General features: G+C 44.4%; 1 protein-coding gene across 1 annotated transcript in view; it reads right to left on the bottom strand.

Annotated features, from left to right (window-relative positions):
- LOC109323757 (programmed cell death 1 ligand 2-like) overlaps positions 1–14,960 on the bottom strand; it is a 37,171-nt gene extending 22,211 nt beyond the window's left edge. Inside the window, exon 1 of the mRNA XM_019555441.1 lies at positions 14,794–14,960. The gene's annotated coding sequence lies outside the window, so the exon portion shown is untranslated. The remainder of the gene's footprint in view (positions 1–14,793) is intronic.
- Positions 14,961–26,588: the final 11,628 nt, after the last annotated feature.

The raw sequence follows: 26,588 nt of genomic DNA on the forward strand, positions 1-26,588 counted from the left end.
AAGAGTAAATTGGATGCTTATCTTGCTGGGATCCTATGACCCCAGCTGACTTCCTGCCCTTTGGGCAGGGGGCTGGACTCGATGATCTCCTGAGGTCCCTTCCAGCCCTAATGTCTATGAAATCTATGAAATCAGGGGCCCATGGATGAAAAGCATGCTACTGGAGGTACAGAAGGACGGCTCCAGATATAAAATTGAGTTCAGGTATCAACAGGAGGCCTATGGATGACTGAAAAGCAAATGAAGGAGAACCTGGAATTGAAGGAGAGAACTTGAGATGAAAGGTAGCTGCTGGCAGTACTTCACCTTGACTGGCAAATGGGGGAGCAAGACATGGTGTTTTAGAGGGATGTATTTTTTTAGAGGAGGTTCTTTGTACTGAGTGTATAGTTAACCTGTGGAACTCCTTGCCACATGAGGTTGTAGAGTCAGATAGTATAACCAGGTTCAAAAAGGAATTAAACAAATTAATGTAGGAAAGGTCCATTGTTAAATATGAAATAAAACAGTCAATACATCCTTTAACAACACTAAAGAAATTCAGTGAATTGGTGGGTAGGATCCCATGGAAGGTAAGTCTGACGGGGAAAGCAGTCGAGGTGAGTTGGATGTGTTTTAAAGTGGCCATATTAAGAGTGAAGGAACAAAGTAGCCCAAATCAATAGAAGAATGGGAAGTGCAACATGAGATCAGCCTGACTAGAAAGCAAGCTCTTCAATGAGTTGAAACTCAAAAAGGAATAATACAAAAAGTAGAAACTTAGTCATGTTTCCAGAGAAGAGAATAAGAGTACTGCATTAGTGTACAGGGAGAAAATCATGAAGGCTTAAGCATGATTTGGCAGTCACGAAAGCTAAGGTAGACACAGAACTAAGGCAAGCATCAAGGACAACAAAAAGTCCTTTTTTAAATACATAGGGAGTATGAAGAAAGCACCGGGTAACGTGGGGCCCCTGTGGAATATGCTTGGCAATCTGGTGGTTGCACCAAAGGAAAAGGCAGACCTTTTTAACAATTTCTTTGCCTCCATTTTTTTGTGCAGGGACCGGGACCCCCCCCAGTGAGATTCAGGATGGACGCAGGAGAGACTCTGCCAGGCCTAGGGTCAGGGAAGACTGAGTTAGGGAACTTCTGGAGGGGCTGGACATGTTCAGATCAGCAGGTCCAGAGGCTCTCCACCCCAGGGTTCTGAGGGAACTAGCAGGAGTTAGAGGGGCCCTGGCACGGCTTTACAAGCACTCATGGTACTCTGGCCAGGTGCCAGACGAATGGAGGGAAGTCAATGTGGTCCCCATTTTCAAAAAAGGGAGGAGGGAGGACCCAGGCAATTATAGGCCCAATTAGTCTTACTTCGATCCTGGGGAAGCTCTTTGAGAAGGTTATCCAGGAGCACATCTGGGAAGGACCAGCAGGGGGGACAATGCTCGGGGCAACCAGCATGGGTTCATTAGGGGCAGGTCCTGTCAGACCAACCTGATTGCCTTCTACAATCAGGTCACAAAATCATTGGATGCAGGTGTTGCAGTGGATGTAGTCTTTCTGGACTTTAGGAAGGCCTTTGACACCGTCTCCCGCCCCATTCTCATTAAAAAGCTAGCCGACCATGGCATTGATACCTACACAGTCAGATGGGTCACAAGTTGGCTGAGGGGCTGCACCCAGAGAGCGGTGGTGGATCGGTCGGTCCTCAGGCCCACACTGTTTAATCTCTTTATTAGCAACTTGGACGAGGGGCTGAAAAGCACCTGTTCAAATTTGCTGACGACACCAAGATTTGGGACAAGGTGGGCATGCTAGAAGGGAGGGACAGGATAGAGCTGGACCTGAACAGGTTACAGGGGTGGGAAAATGAGAATAGGATGGGATTCAATACTGATAAGTGCAGTACCTGCACTAGGGCAATAAGAATACCTATAGGCTGGGGAACTCCCGTCTCGAAAGCCCAGTGGCAGAAAGAGCTCTTGGAGTCATTATCGATTCCAAAATGAACATGGGCTGCCAGTGTAAGGATGCGGTCAGTAAGGCCAACTGCACCTTGTCATGCATCCACATATACATTACAAGCAGGGCCAAGGAGGTGATCCTCCCCCACTGTGTGATACTGGTTAGGCCACAGTTGGAGTACTGCATCCAGTTCTAGGTGCCGCACTTCAGGAGGGATGTGGACAACATCGAGAGGGTCCAGAGGAGGGCCACTCACATGATCTGGGGACAGTAGGGCAGACCCTATGAGGAGAGGCTACAGGACCTGAACCTGTTCGGTCTTCACAAGAAAAGCCTGAGAGGGAACCTGGTGGCTGTTTACAAACTTACCAGAGGAAACCAGCAGGGAATGGGAGAGACCCTGTTCATCCAAGCACCTCCCAGAGTAACAAGGAATAAGTTGTTTGAGAGTAGGTTCAAGCTGGACATTAGAAGATACTATCTCACAGTCAGACCAGCTAGGATCTGGAACCAACTTCCAAGGGAAGTGGTGCTGGCTTCTTTCTTGGGGGTCTTTAAGAGGAGGCTTAAGAATTATCCAGTTGGGGTCATATGAGCCCAGTATTCTCTCGTCAGGGCAGGGGGTTGGACTTGATGATCTACTTAGGTCCCTTATGACCCTACATCTATGAATCTATGAATTGAGATTCAATTGGCAAGGGACATAAAACACAATAAAAAAGATTCTACATGTCGAAAGGTACAGGAAGACCACAGAAATCATAGGTTCTTTATAGAAGGCAAAAGGCAGTCCAGTTATGAATAATGCAGATCAGGCTAGAATATTTAATACCTTTTTTAACTTCAGTCTCCACAAATTAAGTTAGTTACCAGATCATGAGCACAGTTGGCAGCAAAGAGTGGGAAGGAAAAAAACTAAGAGTAGTGAAACACGTTAAGGATTGCTTAGAGAAGCTATATGCTTTCAAGTGGGTAGGGCTAAGCTACTGAAGGAATTTGCTTTCATTTCAGATCCATTGGCTATCCTCTTTGAGAAATAATTTCAGGTGTAGTTAGGTCCCAGATGATTGGAAACAGGCAAATATAGTGTCTACTTTTAAGAAAAGGAAAAGGGAGAATCTGGGGGATTACAGACCCATCCACTTCACCTCAATCCCTAGAAAGAACATGGAGCAGGTCCTCAGGGAAAATATTTTGAAACATCTAAGGTCCAGACAGAAGCATACCTTTCCAGTCTAACTCATGACACTTCACAGAAAGTGCCATGAGTTAGGCCGACACTCCCGACCCAACAGACATCAAATGTTGGGTCAGAAGAGTGGGATAAAGTTCCAATTTGGACCTGATCCAGAAAGAGAGGCTGCTTGTCTGGAGCCTCTTCCTCTAGCCTTGATTCTCCTCTTCTATCCTCAGTGCTGTCTCAGGATGGGAAGGAGAGAAGGCAGGGGAGAGAGATCCCTTCTGTAGTTTACCCAGCTGCACTGGAATAGCGGGCAGGGGTGGATTGGAGCCCCTCATCTCATAGGGGCTCCAATCCACCCTGTCTCCTTCAGTGCAACTAGGCAAACCCTAGAACAGACCCCCCTCCCCTGTCTTCTCCCCCTCCCATCCTGAGACAGCACTAAGCACCGAAGCAGACAAAAGTTAATGAAGGTATTCCATTTTGGAGCACCTCCATTTGAGCCCTCATATAATGAGGGTTAATTTGTTGTGCAGCTGGAGTGCTCTGCAGCCATGCACTTCTGTTTGGGCATGGCTGCAGAGTACTTTCAAGGGACCAATTGTGCAACAAGCTTAATTTCTATCCACCCCTCTAACAGAGAACAAAGTGATCAGGAACAGCCAGCATTCACTAAGGATTCACCAAGACCAGGTCATGCCTAAACAACTTGATTTATTTTTATGATAAGGTGACAGGCTTTGTAGATTGGGAGAGAGCAATGAATGGGATATACCTAGATTTAGCAAGGCTTCTGATGCTATCTCCCACAACATTGTCATTAATAAGCTAAAGAAATACAAACTAGATGAAAGTACTGTAAGGCTCATGTATAACTATGTTGGATCATTGTGCTCCATGGGTAGTCACCAATAGCCTAATGCCTAGTTGGGAGGAGGTATCAAGTGATGTTCCCCAGGTGTCTGTCCTAGGTCTAGTATTGTTCAACAATTTCATTAATGATTTGGACGATGGGACTGAGTACAAGCTTAGCAAATTTGTGAATGACACTAAACTGGGTAGAGGTGCAGATACTCTGGTGGGTAGATCTAGGATCCAAAATGACCTGGATAAATAGGAAAAATGGTCCAGAATCAATCAGATGAAATTCAACAAGAACAAATGCAAAGTTCTTTATTTGAGATGGAATAATTGCATTCACGGATCCAGACTAGAGAATGACTGGCTAGGCTGCAGTACTGCAGAGAAGGAGCTGGGGGTTACAATGGATCATCAGCTGAATATGAGCCAACAATGTGCTCTTGTTGCAAAACAAGCCAACAACATACTGAATTTTATTACTAAGACTCTCTTGCAAATTAAGGGAAGTGATTTTTTTTCTCTATTTGGCACTGAGGATGCCTCATCAGGAATGCTGCATCCAGTTTTGGGCCCCACACTTCAAGAAGTGTGTGCACAGTTTGGAAAGAGTCTAGCTGTGAGCAGCAACAAAAATTATTAGAGAATGGAGAAGCATGACTCATGAGGAAAGGCTGAAAGAACTAGGTTTATATAGTCTGGAGAAGACTGAAAGGGAATTTGATACCAGACTTCAAATACAAGGGCAATTACAGAGAGGATGGAGGTAGACTTTTCTTTGTGGCTATAGAGGAAATGACTAGGAACAATGGTTTCAAATGGTAGCAAAAAAAATTTCAGTTGGATTTTAGGAAGAATTTTCTGATTATAAGAGTGGTTAAGAGTGGTTACCTAGAGATGTAGAATCTCCATTCCTGAACATTTTCAAGAGCAAGTTAGATAGACTTTGGCTGGGATGGTTTAGTCAGGGATAATCCTGCCTTGACCAGGGAACTGGACTAGATGAGATAGATCATGAAGTCCCTTGTATCTTCCCACTCTACTTCCCTATGATCCTAAACCAATGATACCAGGGAAGGCATGACAGGGGATGGATTATACTAGACTTTCCTTGTACATATACACTCCCTCTAAAGACTCTCCTAATTGTCATCGTCAGAGACTGGACAGTAGACTAGATGGACCATTAGTCTGACCCAGTATGACACTTCTTATGTGTGTCAGACCTTTTGGTATCACGGATATGTTATTAACCTTAGTTAACAAGCTATCTGATGCACATCACCTGCCTACCTATACCACATGCTCACCCAAACTCAGTCTCATTGCTTCACTTTTAAGATACTATATCATCCAACCTATGGACAAAACCAGCTGGGTTTAGGGCTAATCAATGTACCATGAAACCATGCCCCTAATAGTATCCACTAGACTCTACCACACAGCAGCGTAGTGAGGAGTACAGTGGTAGCAGTAACTTCCAGTTGCTGCTCTGCCTCTCATGTGATCACGATTGATATTTTTTTTCACCCCAAGTCTGTGCCCAGGTTTTTTGCCCTGGTTTCCCTGCCCTGTTTATGCCACTGGTACCCCAGTTAGTATGTGAGGACAGAGAACAGATATCTTAATGAAGTGCAGTTCCCTTGCATATATAACTTATTCTGGCTATTTTTGGTTTATTTTGCGTTTTGATGTTTGGAACGCTTTGCATTATTATAAGCTTGTCTGTGCCTCTTAGGGTGTGTCTACACATGGCCCTACGTCACCACAGTGACATGCTACATTGCTGCACAGTGCACTACAGCAATGTAGTGATCATGTGAGTCGACATGTGATCGGCAGCTACGTTGTCGTAGTGGCGTGCTCCCCTGTTGTAGTGCACCACTACGGCAATGGAGTGGCAAAATCTAACCATGTGCTGCATGTACCGTGCAATATGGGTGGTTACTGAGCCATGCTTTGGTACTTCCAGAAGAAAGTACTAAAGCACGGTGCCATAGCAATGTCATGGTACGGCGATGTGTAGACACACCCTTAATCATAAGAAAGTAGGGCTGGAATAGACTTCAAGAGGTCATCTAGTCCAATTCCATCCTCCTCCTCTAAACCATCCTAAACAAGTGTTTGTCAAACCTGTTCTTAAACCTGCACGTATAACCCCTCTTGCATAGCTACCCAGTACAGTGCTCCAAAATACCAAAAAAACCCTCACCTCAACTTGCACAGGTAAAGCAGGGGGACCAGGGCACTGTCAATTGGCCTGCTGCTGTTTCTTAGAACGCACCTGAGAGATCCTCAGAAGAGCACTCTGAGTCTTCAGTGTGACGGAGCTGAAACACGGGGAATGCAGTTTTGGGCTGCATCAACAGGTGTCAGAGACAGGAGGTGATAGTGCCACTTTACTGGAGTGCCTGGAATTTACTGTGAAGAGCAACGGTTAAAAGTCCAGAACTCCATACAAAAATCACTTGGAGATCATAAGAAGATTTTTGCAGCCCAGAGCAGATGGATATTAGAGAGGGCCATACTCAGTAGTAGAAGAATGAATCAGACCTCTACAAATGGGTTGATTATAAAAGAAAATTAAAAAGCTGGGATAAATTCACGGAGGGGACAGGATGACAGAAAGGGAAGTTCTGGCTCTCCAGTTACAACATCTGGAGTTATGTTTTCAGTCTCCAGATAACAGCTCAGAGTGGAAGGTGTTTTGATTTTCCCATGGTTTGGGGGGTGAAGGTGCCACATAGGGCCAAGAAGCAAGTTTTTCCTGTTCTTTTTCTGCCTGCTTCTTCAGAAGCATTGGGTGTTGGCTGCAACCAAGACTGGGGATATTGGCTGGGATGTGCCTATGTCCTGCTGGGACTAGAAAAATCCAGAGGTTCCTGTTTGCTTGGGTTTGCACACCCTTTCAGCTGTGTCAAGGCAGCTACCCCACTAGCTATGTTGTTCTTTAATAAAGTTGTGTTTGGCCAATAGAAACACTCAGTAAAAAGAAAACAAGTCTACCATGTTTATTTCATATAAAAAGCATTGAAGACTGCATTTCATGTTATGTCCTCAATTCAAAGGGTGGCATCAGCCTTCAGGTAATCAACCTCAACCGAATCTCCACGAGTAAATGGCACACTGTATGGCCTTTATACAGATATATGGCAGGCATATTGGCATATTTGGCACTCTTTCCATTCATGAGGTGTGATGGTCTGACAGCTGTTGCACAGGAAAGGACTATTATTCTGGACTGTGGGACCTGTACAGCATGCATTAGGTGCCTCAAAAGTCTTTGAGGCAACTCAAAGCACATACTCCCACTTGTCTGGATGCACCCTTAGGAACCAGAAGGTTCAAACCCAGAGGTGTTTACTTGCAATATGCTCTTAGCAACTATTGAGAGCATTGTACCACCATCAAATCAAAGAGATACTTTGGGTGATTTCCCTTCTCCTGGTGGAGATCACCACCTCTATGAATTTAATCTAGGCCCACAGTGACTTGGTGGTGGGACTTTAGAAATTACTTCTCCAAAAGCAAATGTTAAGCTATGGAATGCACCAGATTGCACAAAGTTTCAGTATTTTGGAAAACTTTCTGGGGGTCACGAGGAACGTACACTTCCCACCACCTTCAAAGCCATTTGCTCCACATCCCTATTTGCAACCACAAAAACTGTACTACATGAGTTCAACTACAATAATTTATTCACTATATCTTAAGGAGTGATGTAAAGTGCACTTCACTAGAAATACATTTACATCTGTTTGCCAAGTGGTTTTTGCCTCTTTTCTTCATTATGATTTTTCAGGAAACATTTTTTGATATAGAGGAACACCTGAATGGGTTCCTGTGTCCATTTCTCCTGTCTCCACCCCTGCTTCCTCTCTTAGCACTTGCAGGCCCCTGAGACATGGAATGTGTCACCAGCAAAAGGGGGAAATCCTGTGGTGTCCCATTGTTAAAATATTGATGGCACAGCACTGAGATGTATGTATAGCTGTTGCAGAAAGATAAACAACAATTTGTTTTTCAAAAAAATATTACCAACAATTCAATTGCTCTGTCTCTTGAAACCAACATTCTTCTAGAGCTCTTAAACATTCAGCAGTGAGCTAATTAGTTTAGACAGTTATTGGAGCAGGATCTGGAACTCAAGTCTTCTTCCTAGGTTAAAGCCCTAACTGCTAAGCTATAAGATCAAGGTCACACTTAGATCCCATCAGACCCAATGAATATTTAATTATCCCATGCAAAGTTGAACAGCTTCAACAAGAAAGAGCATTTTTCATCCCATAATAGCCTATAGGCTTATAGGTAGGGCATACAGCTAAGAAGATGTGAGCTAACCAAGTGTTATTATTTAATCTGGTATTTAGTGTAGGCTGTCTGTTTCTTTCCCAAATCTGGAAGCTGGTTTGGCAGCCACTGAGTTGGCAGATAGAAGGGGGTACCTTCTCTAGCAGCTGTGTATGTGAAGACCCAGATTTGTCTGGTGTGTTTGCAGGACTTCTTCCAGAACAAGCCCCTCAAGTGACACAGGTGGAGGAACACAGAGCTTCTGACTCCCAGTCAGGCTTACAGAGACGCTAAATACTGAGTTGTCTAGCACTACTGAATCACTTCTTGGCACACCCAAAAGCAGAACTTCAGATACCTGGGAAACTTATGTTACAAATTAAGGTTTCTTGGAATTTAGGGCTAAGTAGAGACAGTCAAAATGCCTGATGCTGAATTGATTCCATCTTTTCAGGTTAGTCTAAGATGCAGAGATTGAACCAATAAGAAAATGAACACACATTCACTTTTGACTCAGGAAATGTAGCCACATGCCTGCAGTGGCTCAAGCCAGAAGCCACAGGGCGGGTAGGGCACTAAGAGCATTCCTGCCAGCCACTGCCAAGGGGAAGAGAACCCTCCAAGCCTTTGTGCCCCCCACACCGCTGGAGTGGAAGGGACATCCCCAGGGCTCAATCCATGCTCTACTTGGGTGGGTGGAGGACAGGAGGGAAAACAGTGGCATTATATTCATAAAAGCTTGAACACAAATAGTTCTCTCTCTGAAAAACTATAAACTGAAGAACTATAAATGCAGCCTCAGCTGTATGTTTGCTCACTCTTCCTGCTGCCCCCAAAGTCTCTGGGATTTGCAGTCTACAATCACAGCAGCAGGACTTTCACGGTTGCTCATCACTTCCTCCTCCTGCTTCCAGGAGCCTCTGGGATTTGTAGTCCACAGTTGCAGCCAGCACTATGTTTTAGTTGGGCAGGGCAGCCCTGTACTTGGGGAAAGGTGAGTTTAACCCTCCCTCCCCCCCTCCCTGGCTGACACCAGCTGGGGCTTGCCTTTGCAGGGAGGGGGCAGTGAGCCAGCCCTCACCACTCCAACTGGGGAGCAGAGGGGCAGGGCCAGCCCTGCTATCTGGAACAGACAGCACAGCCCAAACCAGGGTTGAAAAGCTTGCTGGGATGCTGAGAGACTTTGATTTACGTTGAACCAGGAAGGGCTCTGGGACAGAAGTTTCATAAACCAGTTTGACCTAAATCAGTTAAGTCTGATACTGCATTCAACCAGGTTTATCTTAAACCAGTTTCAGCCATTTTGAAACTGGTTTATGTGCACTGGGCTTCTGTTCTGTTACAGGTTTAAACCAGTTTCTGATCACTTGAACTGATTTATGTGTAACTTCTGTCCCTAGCCTAGATGCTTCCATGTGAGGCAGCAGCTGAGCAGGGATTTGGGAAGGTCTGCAATTTTGCCTATTTCTTTTTGTGGACCTTCAGGAATAAATCTGCCAGAATTCTTCCATGAAGCTCCAAGGCTTGTGTATTTGGACTAGTGGGGCCACCTTTTTGGCAGAAGCTGTAATGTGTTTGATACTCTGAGCTAGCCACTGGCAGGGTGGCATTTGTCTCCATCTCCCATCCAGTTCTCTAGGTTCCTACATGAGACCCATTACTGGAGTATATGAGCAACCAATCTGCCTGTGGGTTGGCAAAAATGTGGTAAAGCAGTAAAGTATACCAAAGAGTGGTGATATCATCAGATATGTTGCAAAACTCATATATATTATAACATGCTAATGCAGTTCAAATTTTGGGGCCAAGAGGATGAACTGGAACTAATACCAAGACTGTGTTTTGAAGGACAAGAGTTCAGGCTGAGAGCCTGTTCTTGCATGCACATCTATCAAGGGAAGGAATTTGGCCCTTTGTGTCTACATTTCTTTGTGTTTACATTTCTGACACAAGGTAAAAATTTTGCTCTTAGGTTCTTATGGCCAACATATATAGGGTGACCATACATCCCAGTTTGGCCAGGACAGTCCTGAATTTCATAGGTGTAACAGGGGTCCATTCTATCTATCTAGTGTTGGCCTGACCCTCTGTCTGTAGCTTACCCACCCAACTTTCCTGCCAGCCATGCCTTGATGGAACAATAATTATGATGTTACTCAGGTGGAAGGCTGCCCATTTACTACCCTGACACTAGGGATCACTATCCACTACTCCAAGCTCCCCCTACATGGTGGCCCACACTTTGCAGATGGTATATAGATGTTGACCTGTGCCCTATGACACCAGGGTCTGCTTACCCCCTGGCACCACACCCCCTGGCACTGGGGTCTGCTCTCCCTCCTGTCCCTGCACCCCCTGGCACTGGGATCTGCACACAGTAGTGTGTCCCAATGAGGTCTCCTCCTCCCCAGTAGTCTCAGTCCAGTCCACCAGATAAATCAACAACATAAATAAAAGCCTCTAGGTTATAACGTAATATGAGTCCTACAAGTCACACTCTGGCTCTTTAAAACCCCAAACTGTTCCTTGAATATTGCATACCTCCCAGCTCTGGGTACCTTGTAGGCTCCTGGAGCCTCATTAGCCATATCACCAATCTGGGCAGTGGTCACGGTGTTCCTGGATAATTCTGCCATGCAGAAGCTCTCTTACCCTGGCAGCTTTCCAGAGACCTCCTCCTACCAGCCTTGGCCCTGGGGTTTATATGTGCCCAGAGGTCTATCCTCTTCCTGTCAGCTGATCGGCCTGGGTGGTTGGGCTATTAACCCCTACCCTCCTGGTGCTTAGTGTTCCTGTAGGCTCGGGTCTTAAAGGGGAAGCCCTGCCTCCTAGTAAGAGGGCTAGGGTTCCCTGTTACAATAGGCCATCCCGGCATCCCAGCCAGTTAGTAAATATGGAAACAAAAGTCTTGGATTGGCACCACCCCACCCACACTGTCTAGTTTGGCTCCTCTTGGGCAACAGCTGGAGGCACGGGCGTGGGGGACCAGCTGGGCTGGGCATTGCGCTTCCTGCCTGGGGGTTAGGGGAGTGTCCCAGATTTCCTTAAAAACAATATGGCCACCTTATCCATACAGAACCACATTTAGCTTTAATGCCTCCGTCTAACTTCAGGGTTTCTTTGTGCAAAACCTTGGTCATGAATGTTCATTGTTATACAAGTATGACTAATAACTTGCACAATCAGAACTGAAATGGAATAATGAGCTGAGCTCAGGAGAAATTTCCTTTACATATTGATATTATTCAAATTTCCCAAACAGCTATTTAAACATCCTCAAGCTAAAATAGAAATCACAGAAGTAAGGACTTTCTTTTATTAGTCTCTTAATTACTACAGTTGAAACTATTGTTACTTCGCATAGTCATATACAATAACAACACAACTAAACTGAAAATAGAGTAGATTTAAAAAAAAAATAGTAAAAAACACTTGCAGCAAAAGAAGCAATTCATAAAAGTTAAATTCTACCACTCAGTGGTGACTACTTTGTCCAAATTTAGAGGGAAGAAGGATACCCACCACACTGACTAAAACAAGAGATAATTCATTCTCCGTTAATATTAAAGAAGAGACAGTTTGGAGCCCATGAAGTTAAACTGATGCAGTTAAACTGAACTGGTGCAAAACAGTAGAATCCAAAACCAGTATGGAAGTTTCCCTAAAGGATATTGACATTAGATAAACGTGACTCTGCTGTGTTTGGCATTCTAGCCCTATCTCATTGTCTCTATAAAAGGTTTCATAATAAAAACAGCTAATGTACACATGCCTGTACATACAGTGTGTGTGTTTGTGTGTGTGTGTGTGTGTGTGTGGAGGGAAGGGCTAAAATCAAGGGCTGAAAATTTAAATGAACGTGTAACACCACTCTTAAATCCTCATTTAGCTGTCAAAATATGGCCTTATAAGCCTTATTCTAGCTACTCAGGCTTAAAAATATTTTGTCATTGTTGTTAAGTTTACTACCCTTAGCTTATATGGCCAGATCAGGAACCACCCATTTTATACGCTTGTAAAGCTTCGTGCACTGTTCATTAACTAACACTGATATTCTAGATTGCTGAAATGCCATCTGCCATAACCATTACCGAGTGCTGATTTAGTGTTTTGTATGGCTCAGTGAAAACTCATTCTTTGACAACCCCCAGCACATATTACCAGACACCAGGTTACCAGGGATGTGACAGGCCTTCAGTGCTATGCAACAGAGATAGTTTCAGCTACTTTTCATTATTGTAAAAATAAAGTTTACATTTCTTTTGTTGAAGAATAAAACTTGCCCTTTTATGGATTTCTATACGATTAGTCAACTGAGTAGGAAAGGAAATACAGCATGTTGTTTTACCTGATTGAAATTTTAAGGAGAATTTAGGTAAGCAGAATTTAATGGTCATTATTAAAAACTGCTAGGAGCAGTCAGGCTCCATGCTTATCTCTCTGGGGCAAGTAATTATGTGGGTTCAGCTACATTTCTCCAAGATGGAGATGTTTCTCCTGGATAAGCAGAGCATGTCCATGCAACAGCAGCTCCTCCCTTCATTATTCAAACAACTCCAGCTTCTTTCTTCATAACACTCATTCATTACCATTACTAGTAATCATTAATAAGAGCTCTATTACAGTAGCAGCCAGAGGCACTAAAGAGGATCAGGTCTGGATCCAAAAAGTCTGAGGTGAAATCATGATCCCATCCAAGTCAGTAGGATTTTTGATAATTGATTTGAACTCCAGGTTCTGTTTACTCCCCTGCTGTGTGACTTTCAGCAAGTGACTGAATCCCTGTGATTTCTTTCCCTCTCCCACCCTCCATTTATCTTTTCTCTTTGGACCCAGTTGTGTCTACAGAGCCCAGTGGAGTACCAGGCAGATCTAGCTGAGCTAGCTCAGGTACCGGAAGGTATGCTGCATTGGTATGGCTCTCTGCCAGGGCTAACACACCCTGTTGCTAATGCAGCTATGCTACTTCCTACACCTGAGCTAGTGCATTATGAGTTTGCTTACATGTGTCTGTGGCACTGTGCAGACATACGTTAATTTCCTTGAGGTGGAGTCTCTCTTTCATTACATGCTTGCTCTGTTCCTATCATAAGGGAACCCCTATCACTCTTGACTTAAATTTGCACACCTTGTTGCCTGGATTATTATTACACCTTTTTTTCCTATGCATCCTTGATCCCCAGAGTTCTCCACACTCCATTCCTCCTACATATATTATGAAGTGCAGCCTCCTCAGCAGCCTTATGAAATGACTAAAATTGTTTTCACTTGTTTTCGGTCCCAGTTCTAAAAGGCCTCTATTTTTACAATGCTCAGTCCCCTGGTAGGCTTGCTTCAGTATGCCTTATGACCCTTTTCTCATGTAATCTCTTTTGCGCCTGCACTCCATGTCCCTGCACTCCAAGTTCCTTTCCCAATGATTTCCTGTCTATGCCTCTACACAATCAGTCCATTGTTGATTCAGAAGTCTTCTTCTCTGCAGCTTTCACCAGTGTGGCAGGCTTCCTGCTTCATTGTACCTCATCATCTCAACCTTCAGATGAAAACATATCATTTCTACCTTCCTTCATTATTTCCTCCCATTAGCTATTATTTTTCTCTATCGACTTGTTTTGGAACTTTATAGTGTTTTAAGGTGTGTTTTCTAGAAAAGCTATGAAGTGAATAGTTTTTGTGTTGTACAGCATATAATAATATATATATTATTTATACCTATACATTTTAGGACAGGGTTATATTCAAAGCAAGGCTTTTATAGATGCTCTCATTAATTAAATAGTAATTAGTACAGCTGTGTATGCTATGAAATGTGTGACATCTCACTGGTACCAAGGCAATTATTGCTCAATATTCATTAATATATCTGAATATATCTTCCCATATAATTTCAGATTCTCCTGACTCACCACTGTTTTACACAGGAATAAAATATATTTGCAAAGAAGGACAACAACATTCTCCCTTCACATCCTACCTCTAGAATCCTAAGTGGAATATGAAACATAAAACTCCTGTTGCTAAGAGACAGACAACACATGAAATACCAGTAAGCCTGGAACGACAGGATGTGATGAGGGGGTAATACAAAGTAGAAGAAAACAGAACATTCTGTAAAAGACTTCCTAAAATTCACTACCCAGTTGAAAGCTAGACCTGGAATCTAGAGTAACATAAGCTCTGTGAAAATGACAGAGAAACATAAACAGCAGCAGTCTGATCCAAATGTTGAAGCTATTCTCCAACAGCATGGTTTGGGCTTTGCCCATTACATAGAAATGACCCAGCTGCAAAATTCTGATCCAAATCCAGGTTCAGATTCTTAATTGTGCCTTCCCAAAGTTTAAATCTGGACCTGGAGATTTGATTCTGAACAAAACTCTGAGCACAGTCCCTGAAAAAAAACAAACTGAAACAAAACTGAACTACAGATAGACTGATGATCAGAATACACAGATTTCTATTACCTGCCAGTCACAACATGCAATAAGAATGGATTTACATTTTAGCAGCCTTATACTCACATCACATCCATGCAACTACTGGAAGAATTGGGTCCAGTTGGACTTGTCTAGGTTTGGGTCCAGTTGGACTTGTCTAGGTTTCCCAGGCAATGCCTGTCTGTATGATATTGTAAGATAGTCCAAGACTAAAAGAATAGTAGTCCTCCAATCCTTCATAACCAGCTTAATGTATGCAGCAGTACTGCAGCCTGGAGGCTGATCTTATTTAGGCTTCATGTAAACTGAAAAAAATGATTGAAGTAAAAAGAAACCACCCTTTTCTCAGGAATTGGCAAACCCAGTTCCACTTTCATTATGAATGTTAATGAAAGTGCTCTCATCATTCTACTCTGCAGGCCATGCTGCTATCATTATCTGTCTTTCAAAAATACATCAAAAACCTCGCAAGCAGATTTACTAAGGATTATTCTGCATTGTGAAACCATCATCATTTGAGTTTTAAACTAATTGATCTTAATCTTTATCAACAAAAGCTTATAATATTCTTCCTTGCAAAAGAAATATCTAGAATTCACAGTCAGAGTACCTTACAAACCCCAACTGGCTCTTTTGTGGTAAAAGAAAGATCATTTCTTCTTATTCAAATTCCTCCATAACCCTATTTCCTTGTTTCTCTCTAATGAGCACACACTGTCAGGCCAAGGTATTGAAATCACAATTAAAACTGATGAATAATTAATATACTCCCCACATGCCTTCCAAACACCAGCAAAACACTCATAATGATATTATTTTATATAACCACCCTCCTAAATTATCCTTTGGTGTCATCTTCCCTGTATTAAGAAAGTTTGTACCTAAACTGACTTTAAGGGTGCAAACAGACGTGCAGCTCCCGGCTGTAACTGAGAATACTTTGCAGGAAGCGTTCTGAGTTACAACGATCCCCTGGAACAAACAGAAGTTCACGGTTGGTTCCAGAGGGAAGGAGAATCTAGCTGCTGGCTGGGAACCTGCAATAGTTCTTCCTCAATCCCAGCCTGTCCCTGTTTCAGAATGGGAGGAGGAAAAAGGGAGGAGAGGGAGTTCGTTCTAGCGATTCCCCATTGGGCACTGGAGGGTGGGGCGGGTGAATTGGAGCCCTCCCACCTCAGAGGGAGGGCTCAAATACACCTGCCTCACCCTCCAGTGGTGGCTGAAACCCCCCCAGACCAAACTCCCTCCATACCCTTTCTTCCCTCCCATTCTGAAAACATTTACAGGCTGGTAGTAGGCCTGTGCGAATATGGAAGTATTCAATTTGGATTCAGATATGGCCGATTCGGAGGACAGTGATTTGATTCAGAGATTCAGATCACTATCCTGAATCAATTCAGTCAAATCAGCTTGGGAAGATTCGGTGCTGTTTTGGAGAGATTTGGTGATTCAGCCATAGACTATAATGAGGAATCATTGAAATACCTATAACTTTGTCATTTTTGTCAGATTTGGATGAAAACAGCAGAGATGGTAGCCCCTTCTGAGGACATGAGGCCTGCCAGCTTTCAAGGAGATAGGTGCAGGGATTTCTGGGAAACTGCATCTCAAGCTTCTGAAAGCAAAACTCATGACATGTATGACTGTATGTGTATTAAGGCACAGCAGGATGAAAACAGCAGGGATGGTAGCCTGTAACAGGGGGCCTTCTAGTGCTCAGGCAGAAACGGCTCACAGAAGGGAGAGAAAGGCTGCAGGCAGAGGTATATGTGCTGTTTCTATGTCCCTCCTGCAGAGCACTGCGATTGGAATGGGACTCAGGGAAGGATCAGTCACTGACCAGCTACAGATGTCAGTCTTTCCCCCCCTGCTCCCCCTCCCCTTTAGTTTCTGTTTCCCTGCAAGAACTGCCTTCTGAATTGCTGAATCTCTGAATCTTTTCCCGAATCTTTTCTGAATCAATTTGGCAGTTTTTTGGTCTCCCAATTCGATTTGGATTCAGTGATTCAGCCTGCAAATCGGGCCGAATCTTCTCTGAATCAAATTGGCGAATGAAGATTTGCATACCCCTAGCTGGCAGGCAGCACAGACAGAAGTTACAGAAGATGCTTTGATTTGAAACATCTTCATCTGATCTGTCATGCAATGATGGTTCAGATTTTCACCAATTGATTATTTTTGAAGCTGTCTGTAGCTGTGCACTTCTGTTTGATCACAGCTATAAACTGCTTTCTGTAGCCAGATCAGATGAAAATTGTCACTTCTGTCTGTGCCCTAAGATCCTCAGCACAGACTGTTCAGCTTCAGAACCCCACCCAGACCTTGGATATGACTAACAAAATATATCTCCACTTTACAAATGGAGAAATAAGTTTATGTGCCATGACCAGGATGAGGGACTACATTACAAGAGCCAGTATGAGAACTAAGGAGGCTTAAAACTCCCACACTGAACCCAAACAAGGAGTGAGGGAGAGGAAAAACCCAAAAGTGGGAAAGGAGGAGAAAAGAGAACTAAGACATTTTCTAACTGTGGGGCAGCAATCTCATGGCTGCTTTGCATGAAGTTGTATGTGGTTTGGCTTGTGAAGCCATCTCCCTTCCAGACCATCCCTGCTATGGTACCGGAGAACCTGAAAGCAGGAAATATGTATTCTTGAGCACAATCCATGAGTCCAATCCTCCTAAGCAACAGAGCTGCGGTGGTCTGATTCCACTGGGCTCACAGCACCTTTTGCCTGTGAGAGTGAACAACTGAGGTGCTGGTTAGAGTTGTGGGTAAACGGATCCAGGTTCCCACTAAGCAGTTTTTCAGCCACGTTACAGAACAGTGTCTGAACCCTGCTATGAGAACTGAGTATTGGGTTCTGTTTTGTCAGCACAGGTGAGCTTGTTGAATGCATAATAGTAGCTTAGTGACGGTTGCACAATGGTTTTAAGAAAGAGTTGAATTTTACGGAAAACTTTCTTCCAAATCGAGGGGAATTTTGTGTTAGGGTAAGTAGTTGCTAGAAGCACCACAGATGGCCTCTCTGATGTGTAAACACGCAACCTTTTGTTCAAACTTATGACTGTTCAATGTCCAATCCTCCTAAGCAAAAGAGCTGCGGTGGTCTGATTTCGCTGGGCTCACAACACTTTTCACTTGTGAGAGTGAACTACTGGAGTGCTGGCTATGAACTTGAGCTTATTTTTCCCTGGTTCTTGTTTTTTTCCTCGGATAAGTTAAACATGATTAAGCAAAAAGGAAATGGTCTAAAGACAAACATTATCTAGCTAAGCAGACAGCTCCCCCCTGACAGGATATAATTTGCCTTGCATATTAACTTCTCTTTGCTGCCCTCTTAATTCTGGATTCCTTTAAGATATTGGTATCAGTATTCAGGTTGCCCTGAAATGATGTAGAACTAAAAGCCATTCTTTACTAAAGTATTTTCCCTAGCAGAACGGAATGGGTAAATGTAGTATCCCTCAGGCAGAAGGCACAAAAAAGGGGTCCCAACAAAACAAGCAGGCAAAAAGAAATTGTGGCAAATACTTTCCAGAATATTAACATCTATGCTTTCCCAGTCAATTTTGTCCACCCTACTAGCCCCCATCTGTAATACTACTTCCCTTAATGTATTTTATCCTCCTATAGTTACTGTAAGTCTCAAAAAACATGAAAAACTAATAAAAAGCTGCTGCTGTAGTAAAAAGCATTATGTGATACAGCATGTGCATGTGTGCCAGCTACAACTCTTGAGCAAGCTGGTAGTGATGCTGGGCTTCAGACTACTGTGAGACTTCATGTGAAGTTGTGATTCTTTGCCCCAAAAATGAACATTGCAGTGCTATAAACATAATTTTCAGAATTATTGAAAAAGAAAGAGTATGTTTCAGTGTAGATAGTGTAGATAATGAACATGGCAATGAGGATGTCCAGTGTCACTAAGGCCATGTACAGACATTACTCTTTTGCTCGTATAAGTGATTGGAAACTGGCCTGTCTATGCCTGCAGCAGAACAGAAGTTGAGCACACAAAGCCAGTCTATACCCATAACAAAACAGAAGTTTGGCACACACAGACTGGTTTAAAATTGGCAGACCTGGTCTAAGATAATACAACTCTCCATGATAAAAACCCTAAAACTTCTGCTTTGATGACACAGCATAGCAGAGCCTCCAGGTGGTAGCAAAGGTTAAGTCTGTTATCAGACAGTGAAAACCTCAGTAAATCCACTTTTTCTTTCTTCCTTTCTATCCCTATAAAATAAATTAAAATGTTTTGTTAGTACAAAATCAGAATTGCAACAACAAACTCATGAATTCAGGAAACGTAATGACAGTGGTATTAGCATAGCTGCTATGAAAGTCCCTGGCATAACAACAAGGAAATGAGCTTTGGCTGAGTAATAAAATGAGGCATATACTTACCGGACTGTTTAGGGAAGGATGGCCACTAAAGGGAAATTGTGTGAACTCTTTTTCACTTTGATTTTATATGCAAGTAGCTGTTGCAGTTGTGAAAGAGACAGCCATAAAGGAAGAGGTTAGTGCTAAATGGCATGGGACACAGTGATCTGAAAACAGCTTTGTATGTGAAAGAGAAATGGATGCTTTTTACAGAAAGTGGTTCTAAGAATTCAGAGGCTGTTCGTGTACCCTTAAAGTAAATAGGGCTTTGGCTATTGACTTACACTAGAGCAAGATATGGACTCACCCCTGTGGTTGTGATGGGGGAATGTTACATTTAGAGAAGCAATTGTGACTAATTAACAGGGATCCTGGTTTTTCCTGATAAAAAATTGCAAATTCTCTGATAAAACCCCCCAAAATCCATGATTAAAATGAAAGGCCTCCACAGCTTCCTCCCTGGCCCTGCTGGTGCCCCTCACTGCTGCGGTCTTGGGCAGCACTGGGTTGTACCTGCTGGGCTGCGGAGGCCCCAAGAGAGGTCAGCAGGGTGGGACCCTGAGCCCATGGGGGCAGTGCACACCTGCCCCACACACAGATCTGGGGGGGCATGGGTATCTGTTCCCCTGGGAGTGCGTGCAGCAGCAGGGAGCTGGCCCCCACCCCCCCCAGACGAGCCACCTGCAGCCCCATGCAACTCTCTGCTGAGGCCCTGCAGCCACACATTGCAGCTCTGGGCCCCAAGCCCCACACATTGCAAGGCTGGGCAGTAGCCCCAGCCTCAGCCCTGCCCAACTCCCTCCCTCCCTCCCTCCCTCCCTCCCTATGGGGGCCTCACTACCACCTCCCCCAACTTACCTGCAGGAGCTGCTCTCCAGGCAGCCTGGCTGCCATGTGCATATACAAGCAGTCTTTGACTTACAACATTTCAAGTTACAATGTTTCACAATGTTCATACATTGACAACCTGTTTCAACTTTCTGGCATCAGTTTCAACTTTACAACACTTGATCTGACCTGACACCACACCAGCAAACAAGTTTGCTGTGTTGCCCATCTCTGTCCAAACTTCCTTGGACACTTTAAGAAAGCAGACAAGACTCCAGAAAAACCTGCAGCCAAGACTTCTGAGAAGACTTCAGCCAAGAACACTTCAAAAAATCCAGCAAAGTCACCTCAAGGAAGTCCCCCCACCTGTCCCCAGGGTTGAGGCACTCGAGGGGCAGGTGGTGGTACTCCAAGCAGAGGTTAGCAGGTTGAGGGGGATCAGGGCAATTGAGAAGGAGATTGATGGGTACTTCCCTTCTCTGCAGAGCCAGACACCAGGCAGAGGAGCAGACTGCAGAAGCCCCAAAGCTGATACGGAAGGATGGACAACAGTCACCTCCAGGGCCAGGCTGCTCGCCACAGAAATGGATCCACTGGTGCAGTTGGGAAACAGATATGAAGCCCTGGCTGCACTGGAGGAGAGTGCAGTGGAGGAGATGGCATGGAAGGAGCTCCAATCCATCCCTGAGCAAGCTGAGGGCCAGACAAGCTACTGGTGGGAGAGGAGATGTGTCATTATAGTGGGCGACTCCCTACTGAGAGGAGCAGAGGGAAACATCTGCCGCCCAGATCCCATGGTGCGTGTGGTGTGTTGTCTGCCAGGGGCCAAGATCCAGGATGTCATGACAAGGGTTTCTGACCTGATCTGGCCCTTGGACTACTATCCCATGGTCCTCAACCATGTGGGAACCAATGACATGGCCAAAAGTAGTCCTGACCATGTCATGGGTGACTACAGGGCTGTGGGGGTCAGGCTTAGGGAGACAGGGGTGCAGGTGGTCTTCTCGTCCATCCTTCTGGTCAGAGGTCACAGCAGGTGTCACAGCACCTGCATCAGAGAGGTCAACCTGCGGATCAGGAGTTGGTGCTATCATGCAGGATTTGGCTTCCTGGACCACGACCCACACTTCCTAGCAAGGGACTTCACCTCTCAGTGAAAGGTAAAAGTCTTTTCTCCAACAGGTTGGCTGATATCCTACATCGGGCTTTAAACTAGCTCAGATGGGGGACGGGGAGACAGAAGAAGGAGTACATCAGGAATCTGAAATCCATGGGACGTCCAGCAGTACAGCACAGGTAAGCAATAAGCAGGTAAGCAATAAAGGGCCCATTGGGCATCAGAGCTGAGGGGCAACAAAGCCAACAGTCACAGGGCTCGAGTGCCTACACACTAATGCTAGGAGCATGGGGAAGAAGCAGGATGAACTAGCACTCCTGCTTGCAGAAAACACTTACAACTTAGTGAGGTTAACAGAAACCTGGGGGGACTCTACCCATGACTGGGTGGTACACATTGAGGGCTATAAGCTGTACAGAAAGGATAGAGTAGGGAGGAGAGGGGGAGGGGCTGCGCTTCATGTCAAGGAGCGTTATACATCGACCCTTAACAAAATGGAATTGGAGGAGGAGAAAGTAGAAGGATTGTGGGTTAAGACACCTGGAGGTCAAGGGGAAAGGGATTTAGTGGTAGGGGTCTGCTACAGACCCCCACACCAAGGGGAAGAAGTAGATTTGGAACTCCTGAGGCATCTCTCGGAGACCATAAAGACTAGGGAGGCGGTAGTCATGGGGGACCTAATCTACCCTGACATCTGCTGGGAGACGCAGACAGTAAAATCCCACCATTCACACAGGTTCCTATCCTGTGTACAGGACCTCCACCTGACGCAGGAGGTATATGGTCCAACTAGAGGGAATGCCTTACTGGACCTGGGACTGGCAACAGGGGATGACATGGTAGGGGACCTACAGATCAGTGGTCACCTGGGGAACAGTGACCACCAAATAATAGAATTCACTATAAGATATAGAGTGGGTAAGGTGGAAATGCTAGACTTTGGGAAGGCTGACTTCAGAGAGCTCGGGCGTTTGGTCAATGACGCACTGCAGAGTAAGAGATTTGGCAAGATGGGAGCACACGAAGGTTGGCTGTGCCTTAAGGAAGCAATCCTTCAGGCACAGAGGGAGATGATCCCAATGCGGGGGAAAAGGGGCCAAGAGACTTTCTTGGCTGACCAGAGAAATCCAGAGCAGCCTAAGGGCAAAAAGGGGGGCATATAAGCAGTGGAAACAGGGAAAGATTACTAAAGAGGAGTATACCTCCTTAGCTCGCAGTTGTAGGGAGGCAGAAAGGCCAAAGCTACCATGGAGCTGAGGATGGCATCCCAAGTTAAGAATAACAAAAAATTGTTTTTCAGATATATAGGGAGTAAAAGGAAGGCCCAGGGTGGACTAGGACCACTACTGAATGGGCAAAAGCAATTGCTGACAGACGGGGGACAAGGCTGAACTCCTCAATGAGTTCTTTGCCTCAGTGTTCCTAAACAAGGGGCAAAACAAGTCTCACAATGGGATCGTAGAGAGACAACAGCTGGGTGCCAGACCACCAAGCATTGACCCTGAGATACTGCAGAGCCACTTGGAAGGACTGGATGCATTTAAGTCAGCAGGCCCGGATGAGCTCCATCTGAGGGTACTGAAAGCACTGGCTGATGTCATTGCTCAGCCACTGGCAAGAATATTTGAGCACTTGTGGTGCACAGGCCAGGTCCTGGAGGACTGGAGAAGGGCCAATGGCATCCCTATTTTGAAGAAGGGGAGGAAGGAGGATCCAAGCAACTACAGGCCAGTCAGTCTCACCTCCATCCTAGGTAAAGTCTTTGAAAAGACATCTATGGGAGAGCCCAGCAGGAAAAATTATGCTGAGGGGAAACCAGCACGAGTTCGTAACAGGTAGATCATGCCTGACTAATCTAGTCTCTTTTTATGACCAGGTTACAAAACACTTAGATGCAGGAGTAGGGGAAGATATCGTTTACTTAGACTTCAGGAAGGCCTTCGATATGGTATCCCACCCCATACTGGTGAACAAGTTAAGAGGCTGTGACTTGGATGATTACACAGTCTGGTGGGTGGCAAATTGGCTAGAGGGTCGTACCCAGAGAGGGGTAGTGGATGGGTCAGTATCGACCTGGAAGGACGTGGGCAGTGGGGTCCCGCAGGGTTCGGACCTTGGACTGATACTCTTCAATGTCTTCATCAGTGACTTGAATGAGGGAGTGAAGTGTACTCTGTCCAAGTTTGCAGATGACACAAAACTGAGGGCAGGGAACAACTACAGACACACCTGGACAGGGTGGACAAATGGGCAGAAAACAACTGAATGCAATTTAACAATGAGAAATACAAAGTGCTGCACCTAGGGAGGAAAAATGTCCAGCACACTGACTGCCTAGGAAATGACCTGCTCAGCAGCACAGAAGCAGAAAGGGATCTCAGAGTCCTAGTGAACTCCAAGATGAACATGAGTCATCGATGTGATGAAGTCATCAGCAAAGCTAACTGCATTTTAACATGCATCAGCAGATGCACAACAAACAGAACCAAGGAGGTTATATTTCCCCTCTATCGGGCACTGGTCAGACCGTAGTTGGAGTACTTCATCCAGTTTTGGGCACCACACTTTAAGAAGGATGTGGGTAACCTGGCGAGGGTCCAGAGAAGGGCCACTCGTATGCTTAAGGGCTTGCAGGCCAAACCCTACGAGGAGAGACTAGGGCACCTGGACCTCTCCAGCCTCTGCAAGAGAAGGTTGAGAGGCGACCTTGTGACTGCCTATAGATTCATCATGGGGGCACAGAAGGGAATTGGTGAGGCTCTACTCAGCAAGGCGCCCCTAGGGGTTACAAGAAATAATGGCCATAAACTAGCAGACAGCAGATTGAGACTGGACATTAGGAGGAACTTCTTCACAGTTAGAATGGCCAAAATCTGGAATGGGCTCCCAAGGGAGGTGGCGCGCTCCCCTACCCTGGGGGTCTTCAAGAGGAGGTTAGATAGGCATCTGGCTGGGGTCATCTGAACCCAGCACTCTTTCCTGTCTATGCAGGGGGTCGGACTCGATGATCTATTGAGGTCCTTTCCAACCCTAACATCTATGAATCTATAAGTCGTTCCAAATCATTATGATTGCTATTTACAATATAATTATTAATGTAGTTATATTACTCATCTATAATTGATTGAGTTTAAAATTCTGGGTTATTTTTGGTGAAAATAGGGTATCGGGCCTTGGTTCAGGAACCAATCCCCCATTTATAACATTGTTTCCTATGGGAAAACAGGTTCCAAGTTCCAACGTTTCGATTTAAGATGCGGTTTTCAGGAACCAATTGTGTCTTAACAAAGACTGCATGTACATGCGCATAGCGCCCCCTACCTGATTACCCTCCTCCTGTTCCCTCCCAACCCCTTGCAGGCTGAAACTCTGCCAGCATTCAGAGAGCTCTTTGCAAAACTGCAAAATCTGTAGGTTTCTCTGCTAATAAGAGAAATCCGTATTTTTCTCTGGTAAAGGGGGAATTCTAGGTTTTACTCCATTTTTCTGTGGGAAATGGAAAACCTGGATCCCTGTTAATCAAACAGCAAAAAGCTACAGCATGGACCCATATCAATAATAAAAATAGAGCAAAACCACTTATGACTATATATCACTGACCACTCTACAGTTAAAAATGTAACTTGCTTTTCATAAGGCACGTTGAAATGCATATATTCTGTTAACCTCATTAGTGCCCTTGAAATGCTTCAAGGAATGAGCTGTATAGACATTAGGACTGTGCGAAATTTCGTCGGCTGCTTCGTTTTGACACTGTTTTGGCTCATTTTGAGCTCAAAACAGCAAAATCAATATGAAACAGAGGGCTTCAAAACAGCCTTGAAATGAAATGAGGCCAGTCAAAACATTTTGAAAGTTTTGAAATGTTTTGAGTTTCAAAGCAGCAGCCCACCCAGGTGGTGGGAGGCGGGGGAGAGCCAGGGCTGTGCACCCAGCAGCTGTGCACAGCCCCATTTGGCTCAGCTCAGCAAGGAGCGCAGCCCTGGCTCTCCCTGCCTCCTGCCACTGGGCTGCATTCCCTGGACTTGGTGAAGCTGACTGGAGCACAGTGCTGGCTCTGCCTGCCTCCCGACACCGGGCTGTGCACTGATCAGATCCACCAGCCCTATGGAGTTCAGCCTGGTCCAGGAAGTCCAGGCCACTGCAAGGGAGTTTAGACAGAGATGGGCGATGCAGCAAATTTGTTCGCTGGTGTGGCGTCAGTCAGATGAAGTGTTCATAAATTCTCAAAGGAGCTAATGGATTTATTTTTGTTTCTTAAGAGTTTGGGATAAGATCTAGTGTCAAATAAATTCTTGAATTAATAAGGTTTTGTCCATTTAAGGAATTATTTTTTCCTGGCTAAAATTCATCCCTGGCAAAGTCTACACAGCAGGCATGTCTACACATGCTTTTATGCACACCTAAACTTAACGTGCATTTGCTTAATCGCTCTAAGGCAATTGAGGCATGCATCTACATGTGCATGCACAAAGGTGCATTAATGCAGTGTGTGGACTGACTTGAAACTAAAGTTAGTCCCAAGTCAGTCGACATACACAGCGTTAATGCACCTTAGCGTGTCTATACATGTGTTAAGGTACTTCAGCTATTTGCGCCTAAATTTGATACCTGCTTTTGCAGGTATTAAATTTAGCAAATAGCTTAAAATCACCATTTTTAAGGCACATTAAAGGTGCATACGTGTAGACCTGCACCCTTAATACACCTTAAAATGTCACTGAGCATGTCCACATATGCCAATTTAAGATGCATTAGCCATTTTTATTTAATCCCTATTTTAAGTGATTAAGTAGATTTAAAGAGGTGCACATTCATTATGCTGGCCCTCTGCTGTTAGTAAAATTTGAGTTAGTTGTTTAAACAGGAAAGGACAGCTTGGTCTTGTGTCGTGGGCACTAGCCATGATAATATAAGTCAAGAGACACAGGAGTGTTAGTAGAAAATGTATTGTTTTTGTAGAAGGGTAGACTCTCGCCTTAAGGGCCAAGAGTTACCTAGAGGATTTTTTGACTTCCATATTTATATGGTTCTTTCTACATATGCTTAGTTGCACGCGCAATGAGATTAGTCATAACATAATTTTTTCTATTAGTTATAATTATCTCTTGTGATTAAAATCATCACAAGGGCATTTTCTTCTTTTCAGTTGGATCAAGCCAACTTTGGCGTCTTTCTCTTTCCAGATAAGTCAAGTCGACTCCAGAATAGATTTTTTTTAATATTAATACTTATGTTTCTTAAAATTGTATTTAGCATTAGTTATTCATGTACAGGCCAAACTACTCACTAAACAATTTATTAAACAAATATTAAAATACTTAAATTTATGAACTTATAAACTTCTGAACTACTTATACTTATTCTTATAATCTACTTAAGTAAGTTAACTCATCTTTATATCACTGCACACCTATTAATTTTACCCTATGTATTTTTTAATATTTCAGTGCTGAAGCAGAGTTTAAAAATGTTGTCCATAAGTAGTAAAATCTCTTTAATTTCTTCACAGTCAAGACTAGGCTACTGAGTTGAGTG

Source organism: Crocodylus porosus, unplaced genomic scaffold, assembly GCF_001723895.1.
Source record: "Crocodylus porosus isolate Cpor-Errol unplaced genomic scaffold, CroPor_comp1, whole genome shotgun sequence".
Taxonomy (NCBI): domain Eukaryota; kingdom Metazoa; phylum Chordata; order Crocodylia; family Crocodylidae; genus Crocodylus; species Crocodylus porosus.